Below are 15,505 nucleotides of genomic sequence, written 5' to 3'. Positions count from 1 at the left end.
CACTCGAGGATAATCAACAAAAGGATTCTCATGCATTATACTGCTTGCAACAAGCTATGGCGGACAATCTTTTTCCACGAATTATGAGCACAGCAACGGCAAAAGAAGCATGGGACACGCTGCAGGAGGAGTTCCAAGGAACCGTCAAGGTACGCACAGTTAGACTACAAAAGCTTAGAAGAGATTTTGAGAATCTTAAAATGAAAGATAATGAGACTGCAAAAGATTACTATTCTAGAATTAAAGAAATAGTAAATCAAATGGGAGCCTATGGAGAAATAATTTCTGACAAGAATATAGTACAAAAAATACTAATTTCTTGTACAGAAAAATATGATTCAATAGTTTCTGTGATAGAGGAAACTAAAGATTCAGAAACTCTATCACCAACTGAACTAATGGGCTCTCTTGAAGCATATGAAAGTAGACGAGAAAGGCATAAGGAAAGTGAAGCTGAAAATGCCTTTCAGTCTAAAATCAATCCGCGGTCTCAAAAACCAAAAGTTGATGGGAAAAAGACACAAGAAAAACAAAAAAAAAAATAACGACAAGTATCCTCCATGTGGCATTTGTAAAAGAAAAAGTCACTTGGAGAAAGACTGCTGGTTTAAAGGAAAATCACAGTGCGAAAATTGTAAAAAAATTGGCCACACTGAAAAAACTTGTCGTTTAAAGAAATCCCATCAAGCTAATTTTTCCGAAGAGAAAAATGATGAAAATAATCTCTTCTATGTCTGCCAAGCTGCAACAGAAGAAGGAAAAGACACTTGGTATCTTGATAGTGGTTGCAGTAACCACATGACGAAAAACGAAAGCATCTTTTGTAGTCTTGATAGATCCAAGACTAAAGTCAAAATCGGTAATGGTGACTTCATGGAAGCAGTCGGCAAAGGCACCATTGCCATTAACACTAAAAAAGGCAAGAGATACATCAATGATGTACTCTTGGTACCAAACATTGATCAAAACCTACTTAGCGTAGGTCAAATGATTGAAAAAGGGTACTCTTTGCATTTTGAAGGAGATTCTGGCACAATCTATGATAAGCAAGATAAATCCTTTCAAATTGCAAAAGTAAAAATGAAAGAAAATAGATGTTTTCCTATACAATGGAGATATGCAAACAATGTGGCAATGCAAGCGCAAACAGATGAGTCATGGTTATGGCATAGAAGGTTCGGTCACTTTAACTTCCATGGGCTAAAGATCCTCAAGCAGAAGAATATGATGCGAGACCTCCCAACAATCAAGGAGATCAACACAGTCTGCGAAGGATGCATGCTCGGGAAACAACATCGACAACCTTTCCCATCCGGCAAAACTTGGAGAGCCAAAAAGCCACTGGAGCTAGTCCATACTTACGTCTGCGGGGCAATGTGCACTCCATCAAATGACCAGAACAGGTACTTCATTCTCTTCATTGATGACTTTACTAGAATGACATGGGGTTATTTTATGCAACAAAAATCGCAAGTCTTCGATATTTTCAAAAAATTCAAATCCCGTGTCAAAAAACAAAGCGGTCACTACATCAAGACAATTAGAAGTGATAAAGGCAAAGAATACACTTCTAATGAATTCAACAAGTTCTGTGAAGATGAAGGGATGGAGCACCAACTCACTGTTGGATACGCACCAGAACAAAATGGCGTATCTGAAAGGAAAAATAAGACTGTTATGGAGGCAGCAAGAGCCATGCTGCTAGAGAAAGGTCTCCCAAAACGATTTTGGGCAGAGGCAGTAAGCACTGCAGTCTACTTGCTCAACTGATGTCCAACCAAAGTCGTGCAGAATAAGACGCCAATCGAAGCTTGGAGCGAATGTAAGCCATCAGCAAAGCATCTCAAAGTCTTCGACTGCATATGCTACAGTCACATTCCAAAAGAGAAAAGAGGCAAGCTTGATGAGAAGGCAGAGAAAGGAATCTTCTTAGGCTATAGTACTCAATCAAAAGGTTATCGAGTCTATAGCTTAGAAACAAATAAGCTAGTAATCAGTCGAGACGTAAAATTTGACGAAGATGCTGCATACAACTGGGAGACACAAGAAGTTGAAAGAAAGACAGTCAATATTCCTCTACCGCCAAGACAAGAAACTGATCAAAATGAAGTTCTTACTCAACCAAGAACACAAGAACCTGCACAAGTCATAGAATCTCCGCCAAACTCACCAGTAAGGCGAACAAGACCACTATCAGAAATCTACGAGACATGCAACTTAGTACTTATGGAGCCAGAAAGCTTTGAAGCTGCTCAGAAACAAGAAGTATGGAGAAAAGCTATGAATGAAGAGATAAAGATGATTGTGAAGAATGAGACTTGGGAGCTTGTAGATCGTCCACAAGACAAAGATACTATAGGAGTCAAGTGGGTCTACAAGACAAAGCTCAACGCGGATGGCTCTATCCAAAAGCACAAAGCAAGATTAGTTGCGAAAGGATACTCACAACAATACGGAGTTGACTACAACGAAACATTTACTCCAGTTGCACGCCTTGACATTATTAGGGCTTTAATAGCTCTAGCTGCACAAAAGAAATGGAAGATTTTTCAACTCGATGTGAAGTCAGCATTCCTAAATGGTTATCTTGAAGAAGAAATTTATGTGGAGCAACCTCAAGGGTTCATGGTACAAGGACAGGAAGATAAAGTCCTCAAATTCAAAAAGGCTTTATATGGCCTAAAGCAAGCTCCACGAGCCTGGTATAGCAGAATTGACAGCTACTTTACTGAGCAAGGATTCAGGAGGAGCAAGAGTGAGCCAACTCTTTACATCAAAACTCAAGGTACGAATGATACACTAATTGTCTCTTTATACGTTGATGATCTCATCTACACAGGCAATAATGAGAAGATGATAAAGAAGTTTAAAGAAGACATGATGAAAATTTTTGAGATGACCGACTTGGGATTAATGCACTACTTTCTCGGGATCGAAATAACTCTAAAAGAAGATGGGATCTTCATCTCACAAAAGAAGTAAATAGAGACACTATTGAAGAAATTCAAAATGGAGGGATGCAAGACTGTATCAACTCCATTAGACAATAACAAAGCTCTCAAGAAGGAAGATGGCTCACCGAAAGCTGATGAATTAAAATTTCGAAGTCTAATTGGCATATCTAACTGCTACAAGACCAGACATAATGTACGCAGTTAGTCTCCTATCAAGATTCATGCATGATCCAAGTCAAGTTCACTACGGAGCAGCCAAGTGAATCCTCAGATACTTGCAAGGAACAAAATTTTACGGAATATGGTACGGAGTTACAAGTGACTCAAAACTTGTTGGCTACACGGATAGTGGCTGGGCAGGATCCATGGATGACATGAAGAGCACATCAGGATATGCCTTCACACTTGGATCAGGAATATTTTCATGGGCATCAAAGAAGCAAGCAACTGTTGCACAATCATCAGCAGAAGCAGAGTACATTGCAGCAACAATGACTACAAGCCAAGTTATATGACTCAAAAGAATACTTGAAGACATGGGAGAATTACAAGAAGAAGCTACAAAGATCTATTGCGACAGCAAATCAGCTATAGCAATGGCGAAAAATCCAGTATTTCATAGTAGAACTAAACATATAAGCATCAAGTACCATTTCATCAGGGAAGCAGAAGCAAACAAAGAAATCGAGCTCAAGCACTGCAAGACCGAAGAGCAGGTAGCCGACATATTCACAAAGGCACTACCAAGAGGAAATTTTGAGCTATTGCGAGACATGATCGGAGTTACCGAAATGTGTACAAGGAGGAGTGATGAAAAGTGCTACACATTTCTACACTTTTCTTATCTAGAAAATCTAGTATTAACTACACAAAGCTAAGAAAATTAGAGAAAACTAGAATTACCTAGAAACTATATTTGTAAGCTAATAAACTTAGAAAATTCTAGAATATCTTAGAAAGTTAAATTGTAATTCAAAATAAGAAAAATCTAGAAAGTTGTAGTATCAACCTTAGCTCCCTATAAATACCAAGCTTGGGTTGAGGAGCTAAGCAACACACCAAAAAGCCAAAAGTTCCAAACTATATCAATAAAAGTTTACTACTTTCTCATACAACCCTCTCTTCTAAGCCAAACTCATTTCATATACTAACCCAACTTATCAACTAATCAACACCATCATACTACACTATTAACTACATATCCACCTATTCTAAACAAAACCAATACAAATTTATTCTCAAACCATCAGGCAGCATAATAGCTTTCTGGAGAATGTAAAAATCGATTACTAAATAGTGAATTTGATCCACTATTTATAGGGAAAATATGTCAAACATTTAAATTTAATTATATAATAAAGAATTAAAGATTGATTGGGTCAATCCCACGATATCCTTAATTCCCTCTAATTTCTAGCAATCCCACTCTTTTAGGCATCTTGATTGACCTATTTTGTAAGGATTAGGCAGTTGGGATGAATTTAGAAATTTCCTCTGTGAGGTTGTTGGTCGGATATTTGTCTAAGAAGTGCCTTCTTAGTTGTTCGAAATGCTAGTCAGCATGTCCCGTTTAGCATATGTCTGATGTTGGATGGCTCCGTCCGACATATACTCCGCCCAACATCTTTTGGGAAGTCTTCTCGATTGTCTTACATCCATCATGTACCTTCAATACTTGACATGTGTCACATTATTCCATGCCACGTCACTAAGATGATTTTTGGGATAACATTTGCTCCTCAAGTTTGCGTGAGAACTTCTAATCATACAAGGACTTCTTGGCTTCACTCCTCGCACGGTCAAGTGACACATGTTCTCATCTAGATGGTACGTACTCTAAAGTAATGTTCCTACCCAAAGCAAATCATCTTTTCGTCCTTTCAAATATTTTGTCATAATTTCCTTTGCCTTGAAAATTGTGCATTGGAGATCGTGCTTGACGGTTACTGTAACAACCTAAATAATTAGGCACGCTACCCAAAATGATTATGAAACCCTAATCCCCTAACCGGGATTACTAATTAAAAACAGCGCAGAATTTAAACTTTTATATTAAACAGACTGAAAATAAACTTGTAATATATTTAAACTTTTTCAAACATAGTTGGGATCCCAAAAATATTTACAAATTATTACAAGTTCTTTCTTACTAGCCGACCTAAGCGGTAAAACAGAATACAAAAGTCAACACTGTTAGACCCATAACCCGCTTGGTCTGAAGTGGCATGAACATGTACATTCTTCGCCCTGCTCCTGAAACTCATGGCTGATCAGCTAATGCCTTACCCTTTCCTGCACAGTAGAGCACCCGTGAGCCAAGCCCAGCAAGACAGTATAAATCATAACAAATATATTATGCTCATTCACATATGTCTGTATAGCACAGACCTGATCATTATTTCATCATGCCCATTTATGTCTACGTGGCGTAGACCTATGTGTTGCGCTCACACATCTAATTAAATCTACATGACGTAGACCCACGTGTTACTCTCACACGTCTAAATACATTAAGGCCTTAGAAGCGGTTCATCTCGGTTATGAGTACCGAGTCCAACCTGATTATGCCTTGAGCACATAATCCTTAAATCTCATTTCAATTAACATGGCATGGCATTTATACACATATATCACTAGGGTAATAACCCTAGGCTATTAGACCGTTCCTATTAGGGTAATAACCCTAATCCCGGTTACTTAAACATTCATGCATATCATTCTCAACATAAGCGCCATTGCGCATACTCTACGTGCTAATCACTGTCTTACCTGTTGTCCCGCAATAGTAGAGATTCCAAATCCCCGGGTGCTCCTCACCAGGTGCCGGTAATCCTAGTCACACACAATCCGGGATTTTCACAAATAGGGTTAACCCCTGATTTCACATTCATAAAATAAATTCATGGCATTTCAAATACAGATAATCACATAGAGCTCGAAAAGAGCTTTCCAACGGTATAAAGAACGTCCCAAACGGAGTCCCGAGTCAAAAGTTATGGCCAAAACAAAATTGAGAAAAACAGAATTTCTCACTGCCAGATCCAGTCGCGACGGCCGAAAATCCCGTCGCGACGACTGGGTTTAGAACACCCCAAAACTCCATTTTTAAGGTCTTAAACATGTTAATTTTCCATAACTTCGAACCTCAATCATACCATACCCAAAAATTAACTTCTTACAGTTAAAAAAACATCACAACAAACATCAATTCTAACATTAATCAACAACACCCAACCAAAGCTCCAAAGCTTAAGCAAAATCAACAAAATTCCATTAACAAGAACTTGAACTCCAACTTCAAACAATAAATTTCAGAGCTCAACACCAGAAAATTACACTAATCAAATCCTCTAATTTCTGTCCAAACCTAACCCAAACAAACATATGAATTTAAAGCTTAAAGCATGCTCAAGACAACCCCACCAACCAAGAACATGCATCACAAATTCAATACCACAACCACAAAATATTTTCATGCTTTTCAACAAATAATTTCAGCAATAAATCTCAGATTAAAACCAGAGAAAGTTACCTCAAACTCAATCCAAGAACAAGCTCAAAAATCTACAAACTCAAAGTTTCAATTCAAGGCCAAATCCAAGCAATTTCTTCAAAAATCAAAATTGAAAAAGAAAAGGGTTTGAGAGAGAGAGGGGGGGTCGGCCAAGAGAGTTACAACCAGAAAATTCTATTTTCTTTTTCATTTTTGTCAAAAATGCCATTTCACACACTTATCTCATAAAGCCAAATTACTAAAATGCCCCTAGGGCCATATAACTTCCACTTTAAACATACAAGGGCAAAAATGGCATTAACACACAATTTCAAACCCAATTAAATTTCAGATTATCAAATATCAATTAAAATGCCAATTAATTCAATCTAATTTTCATTTCGGGCCCGAACCCAGTTCGGCCCGAAATACCCGGTTGTGACTATACCGCGTCAACCTGTCAGAACACACCTGAAAAGACAACACAGGCATACTATATAATAATATAGTTCTATTAAGCACGTAATTAACTTAATTTCATCAATTTACCCTTCTCGGGTCATAATTACCAAAATGCCCCTGGCTCACCAACGGGGTCTTAACATGTTAAATTCATATAATTTCACATATGTTGAACTATATAATAATATAATTCCTCAATTAACTCATAATTATCTAGTTAGGGTTTTGCTAATCCATTTCTTAATTCCGGGTATTACAATTACCCCCTCCTTATAGAAATTTCGTCCCGAAATTTACCTAAACAACTCCGGATATTTCTGCTGCATATCCGTCTCGAGTTCCCAGGTTGCCTCTTCTACTTTACTGTTCCTCCACAGTACTTTCACCAGTGCCACTGTCTTGCTTCTCAAGACTTTTTCTCTTCTATCAAGTATTTGCACTGGTTGTTCCTCGTATGACAAGTCCGGCTGAAGTTCCAATGCTTCATAACTCAGAACATGGGACGAGTCTGAGACATATTTCCGAAGCATTGAAACATGAAACACATTATGTACAGCTGCCAGCGCTGGGGGCATAGCCAACCTATACGCTACTTGCCCTATCCTCTCAAGGATTTCAAAAGGTCCAATGAACCTCGGGCTAAGCTTTCCTTTCTTCCCAAAGCGTTTTGTGCCTTTCATCGGAGATATTCGGAGAAATACCATGTCCTCGACTTGAAAATCAATATCTCGACGCTTTGGATCGGCATAACTCTTTTGCCTACTCTGAGCCGCGAGCATTCGCGCTCTAATCTTATCAACTGCCTCACTTGTTTTCTGAACAGCTTCGGGACCCAAGAATTTTCTTTCACCCACTTCATCCCAGTGAATGGGCGATCTACATTTTCTTCCATACAAAAGTTCATAAGGAGCCATCCCGATTGTTGCACGATAATTGTTATTATAAGAAAACTCGATCAGGGGAAGGTACTTTACCCATGATCCTTCAAAGTCAAGCACGCATGCCCGTAGCATGTCTTCTAAAATCTGAATGGTCCTCTCGGATTGTCCATCCGTCTGAGGATGAAAAGCTGTGCTGAACTTTAACTGAGTTCCCATAGCTCGATCCAGACTTTCCAAGAATCTTGATGTAAACTTCAGATCTCTATCCGATACAATGGACTTTGGGACACCATGCAGACGAACAATTTCTCTGACATATAACTCAGCATACTGATCAATGGAGAAGTTCGTCCGAACAGGTAAAAAGTGAGCAGACTTTGTAAATCTGTCCACTATGACCCACACAGAGTCAAACTATCCTGTGGTTCTAGGCATACCTACCACGAAATCCATAGTTATATCTTCCCATTTCCATTCTGGTATTTTCAGCGGTTGCAGCAACCCTGCAGGTCGCTGGTGTTCAGCCTTCACTTGCTGACACGTAAGGCATTTTGCAACATACTCAGCGATGTCATTCTTCATACTTGGCCACCAAAACATGGCTTTTAGGTCTTGGTACATCTTTGTCGACCCTGGATGAACTGAATAAGGAGTCGTGTGAGACTCATCCATGATCTCTTTCTTGATGTTTTCATTCATAGGCACACAAACTCGACTTCCAAATCTCAACATTCCCGTTTCATCTACTGAGAAATCACTAGACTTTCCAGCCAAAACCCTAGCTCGGGTTTTTATCAACTCTGAATCTTGCTTTTGTGCTTCTTTAATTCTCTCAAGAAGAGTGGATTGCAGGGTAATATTAGCCAGTTGCCCTACAACCAACTCAATCTGAGCTCGAGTCATTTCATTTGCTAGCTGTTGGGAGATTTGCTTCATAGTATTCAACTGACTCTGACCTTTTCTACTCAAAGCGTCAGCAACCACATTGGCCTTACCAGGATGATAAAGGATCTCACAATCATAATCCTTCACCAATTCTAGCCAACGTCTTTGTCTCATATTCAAGTCCTTCTGGGTGAAGAAGTATTTCAGACTTTTATGATCAGTGTATATCTCACATTTCTCGCCATAAAGGTAATGCCGCCAAATCTTTAGCGCAAATACCACTGCTGCGAGTTCTAAATCGTGAGTAGGGTACCTCTGCTCGTACTCCTTTAATTGCCGAGAAGCATAAGCTATTACCCTCCCAGCCTGCATAAGCACACAGCCGAGACCCTGTCTCGAGGCATCACAATATACCACAAACTTTTCCTTATCTGAAGGAAGAGTTAGTACAGGAGCGGTAATCAAGCGTTGCTTTAACTCCAGAAACTTTTTTCACACCGTCCGGTCAAACAAACTTCGGTTCTTTCGGGTCAGCTCCGTTAAGGGTACAGCAATCTTTGAAAAACCCTCAACGAACCGACGATAATAACCAGCCAAACCCAGAAAACTTCTAACCTCTGTAGCTGACTTCGGTGCTGGCCAATCCCGAACAGCTTCAATTTTGGCCAGATCCACCATGATCCCATCTTTATCCACTATGTGCCCCAGAAATGAGACACGGGATAACCAGAATTCACACTTTTTGAACTTAGCATAAAGCTTGTGATCCCGTAATCTTTGCAAAACCGCTCTGAGATGCAACTCATGATCTTTTTCTGTCTCAGAGTACACCAAAATGTCATCGATAAACACAATCACGAACCTATCCAGGTAATCCTTAAACACTCGGTTCATCAAATCCATGAATGCCACCGGGGCATTAGTGAGTCCAAAAGACATCACAAGAAATTCATAGTGTCCATACCGAGTACGAAATGCAGTTTTTGGGATATCTTCCTCTCGAATTCTCAGCTGATGATAGCCTGAACGAAGATCGATCTTGGAAAAGACTGTCTTCCCCTTCAGTTGATCAAACAGATCATCAATTCGAGGTAAAGGATACTTGTTCTTAATGGTAAGCTTGTTCAACTCCCGGTAGTCAATACACATTCGCAGGGTTCCGTCTTTCTTCTTCACAAACAAAACCGGAGCACCCCAAGGTGAGTAGCTCGGTCTGATGAATCCCAGATTCAGTAACTCTTGCAATTGTATCTTCAATTCCTTCAACTCAGCTGGAGCCATTCGGTACGGTGCTTTAGACACTGGATCCACTCCCGGAGCCAATTCAATAACAAATTCAATTTCCCGAACAGGTGGCAATCCTGGCAAATCTTCTGGAAAGACATCAAGGAACTCACATACCAATCTCGTATGCTCAGGCCTTGATGTCACAGGTTGGCTAGTGTCCACTGTAGTAACTATGAACCCTAGACAACCTCTACCCATCAGGTCTTTAGCTTTCAACAACGATATTCTCGGTATGCGTGCCCTCTGAACTTTACCCACGAACACTGCTGGGTTAGCACTATCGGGCTCAAACACCACCATCTTCCGTTTACAATCAATCATTGCTCCATACTTAGACAGAAAATCCATTCCCAGGATTATGTCAAAATCAGATAATTGCAGTTCAATTAGATTGGCGGTCAATTCACAACCGTCAATCCAAAAAGACAAGGACCGAATCCACCTTGTGGATACTATCAGGTCTCCCGAGGGTAACAGGGTCCCAAACCCCGAAGCATAAATATCACATGGCTTATGTAAACTTTCTATCACTCTACTCGATACATATGAATGAGTAGCTCCCGAATCAAATAACACAGTATAAGCACAACCATTAATAGATAACTGACCTGTCGCAACTGACGGACTAGCATCAGCATCTGCCTGAGTTATAGTGAAAAGTCGCCCCGGGTTCTGAGCAACATTCTTCTTAGGCTCTTCTCTCTTGGCTTGGGGACAGTCTCTGATAAAGTGGCCCACCATGCCACACTGGAAACATGCCTTGGCTCGGCACTCACCAGGATGATGCTTCTTGCATTTAGGACACTCAGGGTATGACCGGAATGAGGACCCGCGGCCTTGACGGCCAACTCTGTTTCCCCGAAACTTTCTATTTCCTCCTGAAGCTCCGGAAGCCTCAGCCTTCCGCTTGTGCTCAGGGTTGCTACTGTCGATCCCCTTACTGACATTACCACTAGCAGGAGGGTTTGATGCCATGGCGGCATCCTTTGCAGCCTGCTCTTTCATCACTTGCTGCTCGGCCTCTTCAGCAATTAAGGCCAAGTCTACCACTCTCTTATACAGAGTGTCATGGGATGTGGTAATTTTCAAGTCTCGACTGATTGTAGCATTCAGTCCTCGAACATACTTACATTTTACGGTAAAATCGGTAGGCACCAAATCACCAGCAAATTTGGATAATTGGTCAAATTCCAGAGTATATTCAGCCACCGACATCTTCCCTTGAGTCAACTTCACAAAGTCTTCCTGGTGTGAAGTCCGTACAGCCACATTATAAAACTTTTCTTCAAAAAGTTTCTTAAACTCATCCCATGTCATCACACTGATATCTCGAGTCTGATTCACTATGTCCCACCAGACGCGGGCATGATCTTGAAACATAAAGGCCGCACAATTCACCCTCTCAGTTCCCATCACCCCCATATTATCAAGGATACGGGTAACAGTGCTCATCCACTGATCGGTCTTAATAATATCAATGCCTCCCAGAAAAGCCGGAGGTTGTAGTTTCACAAACCGCTCGAACACAGAGTCCCGGTGCGGCATAATATACCCTTGGCTACCCACCACTGGCACATGAGCTGGTGGTAACCCTTGATTAGCTGGGACAGCTTGTTGCCTCAAACGTTTCAACTCTTCATCTTGACGAAGTATGATACTCCGCATTTCATGAAACATCTGCTGCCAGTCAGCAAGAGGATTAGCATTAACAGCCTCCGCATTATCCCCCGGATTTTGCGGAGGTGGAGGCGGTGCTGGTGGATCGGTTCGGGTAGCCCCGGGCTCTACTTGCTCGCCCTGTGGTCTGGATGATTGCGGAGGGTCCATTACTAGTACCCCTGTAATCAACAACCCCAGCGAGTTAAGCACCGATACCACACTTACGCACTTATTGCCTTAAACCCTAACTCATCTATTTACCTCATACATATCTACATAAACAATTAGCATTTATAGCATGGCATCACATAACACATACATACTCTAGATGCTTGCATACTACCTAAAATGGAAAGCGGTAAACAGATGATCACACATACAGTCAAGTATTTACTCTCAATACTTACTGCACCATGAGTCGAGCTTATCTCTGACGACGAATGTACATGTTCGGCCGGTCTACAGGAAGTTTAAAAACCTTGGCGCTCTGATACCAAATTGTAACGACCTAAATAATTAGGCACGCTACCCAAAATGATTATGAAACCATAATCCCCTAACCGGGATTACTAATTAAAAACAGCGCAGAATTTAAACTTTTATATTAAACAGACTGAAAATAAACTTGTAATATATTTAAACTTTTTCAAACATAGTTGGGATCCCAAAAATATTTACAAATTATTACAAGTTCGTTCTTACTAAATTTAATTCCAAGCGGTAAAACGAATACAAAAGTCAACAACTGTTAGACCCATAACCCGCTTGATGCAGTGGCATGAACATGTACATTCTTCGCCGCTCCCGAAACTCATGGCCGATCGGCTAATGCCTTACCCTTTCACCCGCACGGTAGAGCACCCGTGAGCCAAGCCCAAGACGGTATAAATCATAACAAATATATTATGCTCATTCACATATGTCTGTATAGCACAGACCTGATCATTATTTCATCATGCCCATTTATGTCTACGTGGCGTAGACCTATGTGTTGCGCTCACACATCTAATTAAATCTACATGACGTAGACCCACGTGTTACTCTCACACGTCTAAATACATTAAGGCCTTAGAAGCGGTTCATCTCGGTTATGAGTACCGAGTCCAACCTGATTATGCCTTGAGCACATAATCCTTAAATCTCATTTCAATTAACATGACATGGCATTTATACACATATATCACTAGGGTAATAACCACAAGTATTATTAGGCCGTTCTATTAGGGTAATAACCCTAATCCCGGTTACTTAAACATTCATGCATATCATTCTCAACATAAGCGCCACTGCGCATACTCTACGTGCTAATCACTGTCTTACCTGTTGTCCCGCAATAGTAGAGATTCCAAATCCCCGAGTGCTCCTGACCAGGTGCCGGTAATCCTAGTCACACACAATCTGGGATTTTCACAAATAGGGTTAACCCCTGATTTCACATTCATAAAATAAATTCATGGCATTTCAAATACAGATAATCACATAGATCTCGAAAAGAGCTTTCCAACGGTATAAAGAACGTCCCAAACGGAGTCCCGAGTCAAAAGTTATGGCCAAAACAAAATTGAGAAAAATAGAATTTCTCACTTTGCCGGATCCGGTCATGACGTAGAAAATCCCGTCGCGACGACTGGGTTTAGAACACCCCAAAACTCCATTTTTAAGGTCTTAAACATGTTAATTTTCCATAACTTCGAACCTCAATCATACCATACCCAAAAATTAACTTCTTACAGTTAAAAAAACATCACAACAAACATCAATTCTAACATTAATCAACAACACCCAACCAAAGCTCCAAAGCTTGAGCAAAATCAACAAAATTCCATTAACAAGAACTTGAACTCCAACTTCAAACAATAAATTTCAGAGCTCAACACCAGAAAATTACACTAATCAAATCCTCTAAATTCTGTCCAAACCTAACCCAAACAAACATATGAATTTAAAGCTTAAAGCATGCTCAAGACAACCCCACCAACCAAGAACATGCATCACAAATTCAATACCACAACCACAAAATATTTTCATGCTTTTCAACAAATAATTTCAGCAATAAATCTCAGATTAAAACCAGAGAAAGTTACCTCAAACTCAATCCAAGAACAAGCTCAAAAATCTACAAACTCAAAGTTTCAATTCAAGGCCAAATCCAAGCAATTTCTTCAAAAATCAAAATTGAAAAAGAAAAGGGTTTGAGAGAGAGAGGGGGGGTCGGCCAAGAGAGTTACAACCAGAAAATTCTATTTTCTTTTTCATTTTTGTCAAAAATGCCATTTCACACACTTATCTCATAAAGCCAAATTACTAAAATGCCCCTAGGGCCATATAACTTCCACTTTAAACATACAAGGGCAAAAATGGCATTAACACACAATTTCAAACCCAATTAAATTTCAGATTATCAAATATCAATTAAAATGCCAATTAATTCAATCTAATTTTCATTTCGGGCCCGAACCGGTTCGTGAAATACCGATTGTGACTATACCGCGTCAACCTGTCAGAACACACCTGTAAAGACAACACAGGCATACTATATAATAATATAGTTCTATTAAGCACGTAATTAACTTAATTTCATCAATTTACCCTTCTCGGGTCATAATTACCAAAATACCCCTGGCTCACCAACGGGGTCTTGACATGTTAAATTCATATAATTTCACATATGTTGAACTATATAATAATATAATTCCTCAATTAACTCATAATTATCTAGTTAGGGTTTTGCTAATCCATTTCTTAATTCCGGGTATTACAGTTACACATTCCCCATGTGGTTTTTAATGTAAAGTGAGACATTTGGACATTTTTGGGGAAAACACACATTGATGATTTTTCTAAGCATCATTGATGATTTTTCTAGAAAAGTTTGGGCGTTCTTACTCAAGTTCAAGGATCAAGATTTCAACACTTTTGTTCCTTGGAGAAAGCTTGTTGAAAACCAAATGTGAAAAATAGTCAAGAAACTCAGGGCTGACAATGGTCTTGAGTTTTGTTCTAACAAATTCAGTGAGTTTTGCAGAAAAGAGGGCATTGACAGACACAAAACAGTCCCCAAGAATCCACAGCAAAATGGATTGGCTAAGAGGATGAACATGACACTCACTGATAGAGTTAGGTGCATGCTTCACAGTGCTGGTCTTGAGAGACCATCCTGGGGTGAAGCTGTAAAAACAGCCAGTTATCTCATCAGTAGGTGTCCATCTGCAGCCATAGGATTCAAAACCCCTTAAGAAAAATGGAAAGGGCACCCACCAAGCTATGAACACCTTAGGGTGTATGGATGCACTGCATATGCTCACATAAAACAGGACAAACTTCAACCAAGAGCTTTGAAATGTCTATTTCTTGGCTATGCAGAAGATGTAAAAGGCTACAAGCTGTGGTGTTTGGAACCAGGTTACAAGAAATGTCTATTAAGCCTAGATGTTGTCTAGGATGAGATGGCAATGAAATCAAAGACTAAAGCAAAATTAGATGAAGGCTCTAGTGTCAAACATGTTGGGTTTGAGTTGAATTCAGACTCTACAAATCAGATACCTAATGAGTAGGGTGCTGATCAGGCTCAAGTTGAAGAGCCTATGGGTGTAGAGGCTGACATTGAAGCTGATGATTATCTACTCACTAGAGATAGAGGAAAAAGGGTACACACAGCCCATGTCAGATTTGGTTTTGTTAATTTCACAGCTTTTGCTCTTCCAGCAGTACAAAAGCTAGACAACTCAGAACTTGAAACCTTCAAAGAGGCAATCACATGTAAAGATAGCAAGAAATGGAACCAAACCATTGACGATGAGATGTTATTCTTGAAGATCAATAAAACATGGATTATGGTTAACAAACCAAAGGGTCAAAAGCTTGTAAGGTGCAAATGGTTGTTC

This window comes from Cannabis sativa, chromosome 8 (assembly GCF_029168945.1).
Source record: "Cannabis sativa cultivar Pink pepper isolate KNU-18-1 chromosome 8, ASM2916894v1, whole genome shotgun sequence".
Lineage (NCBI taxonomy): Eukaryota > Viridiplantae > Streptophyta > Magnoliopsida > Rosales > Cannabaceae > Cannabis > Cannabis sativa.
The sequence above is the reverse complement of the archived record's forward strand: the minus strand, read 5'-3'. Positions refer to the sequence as shown.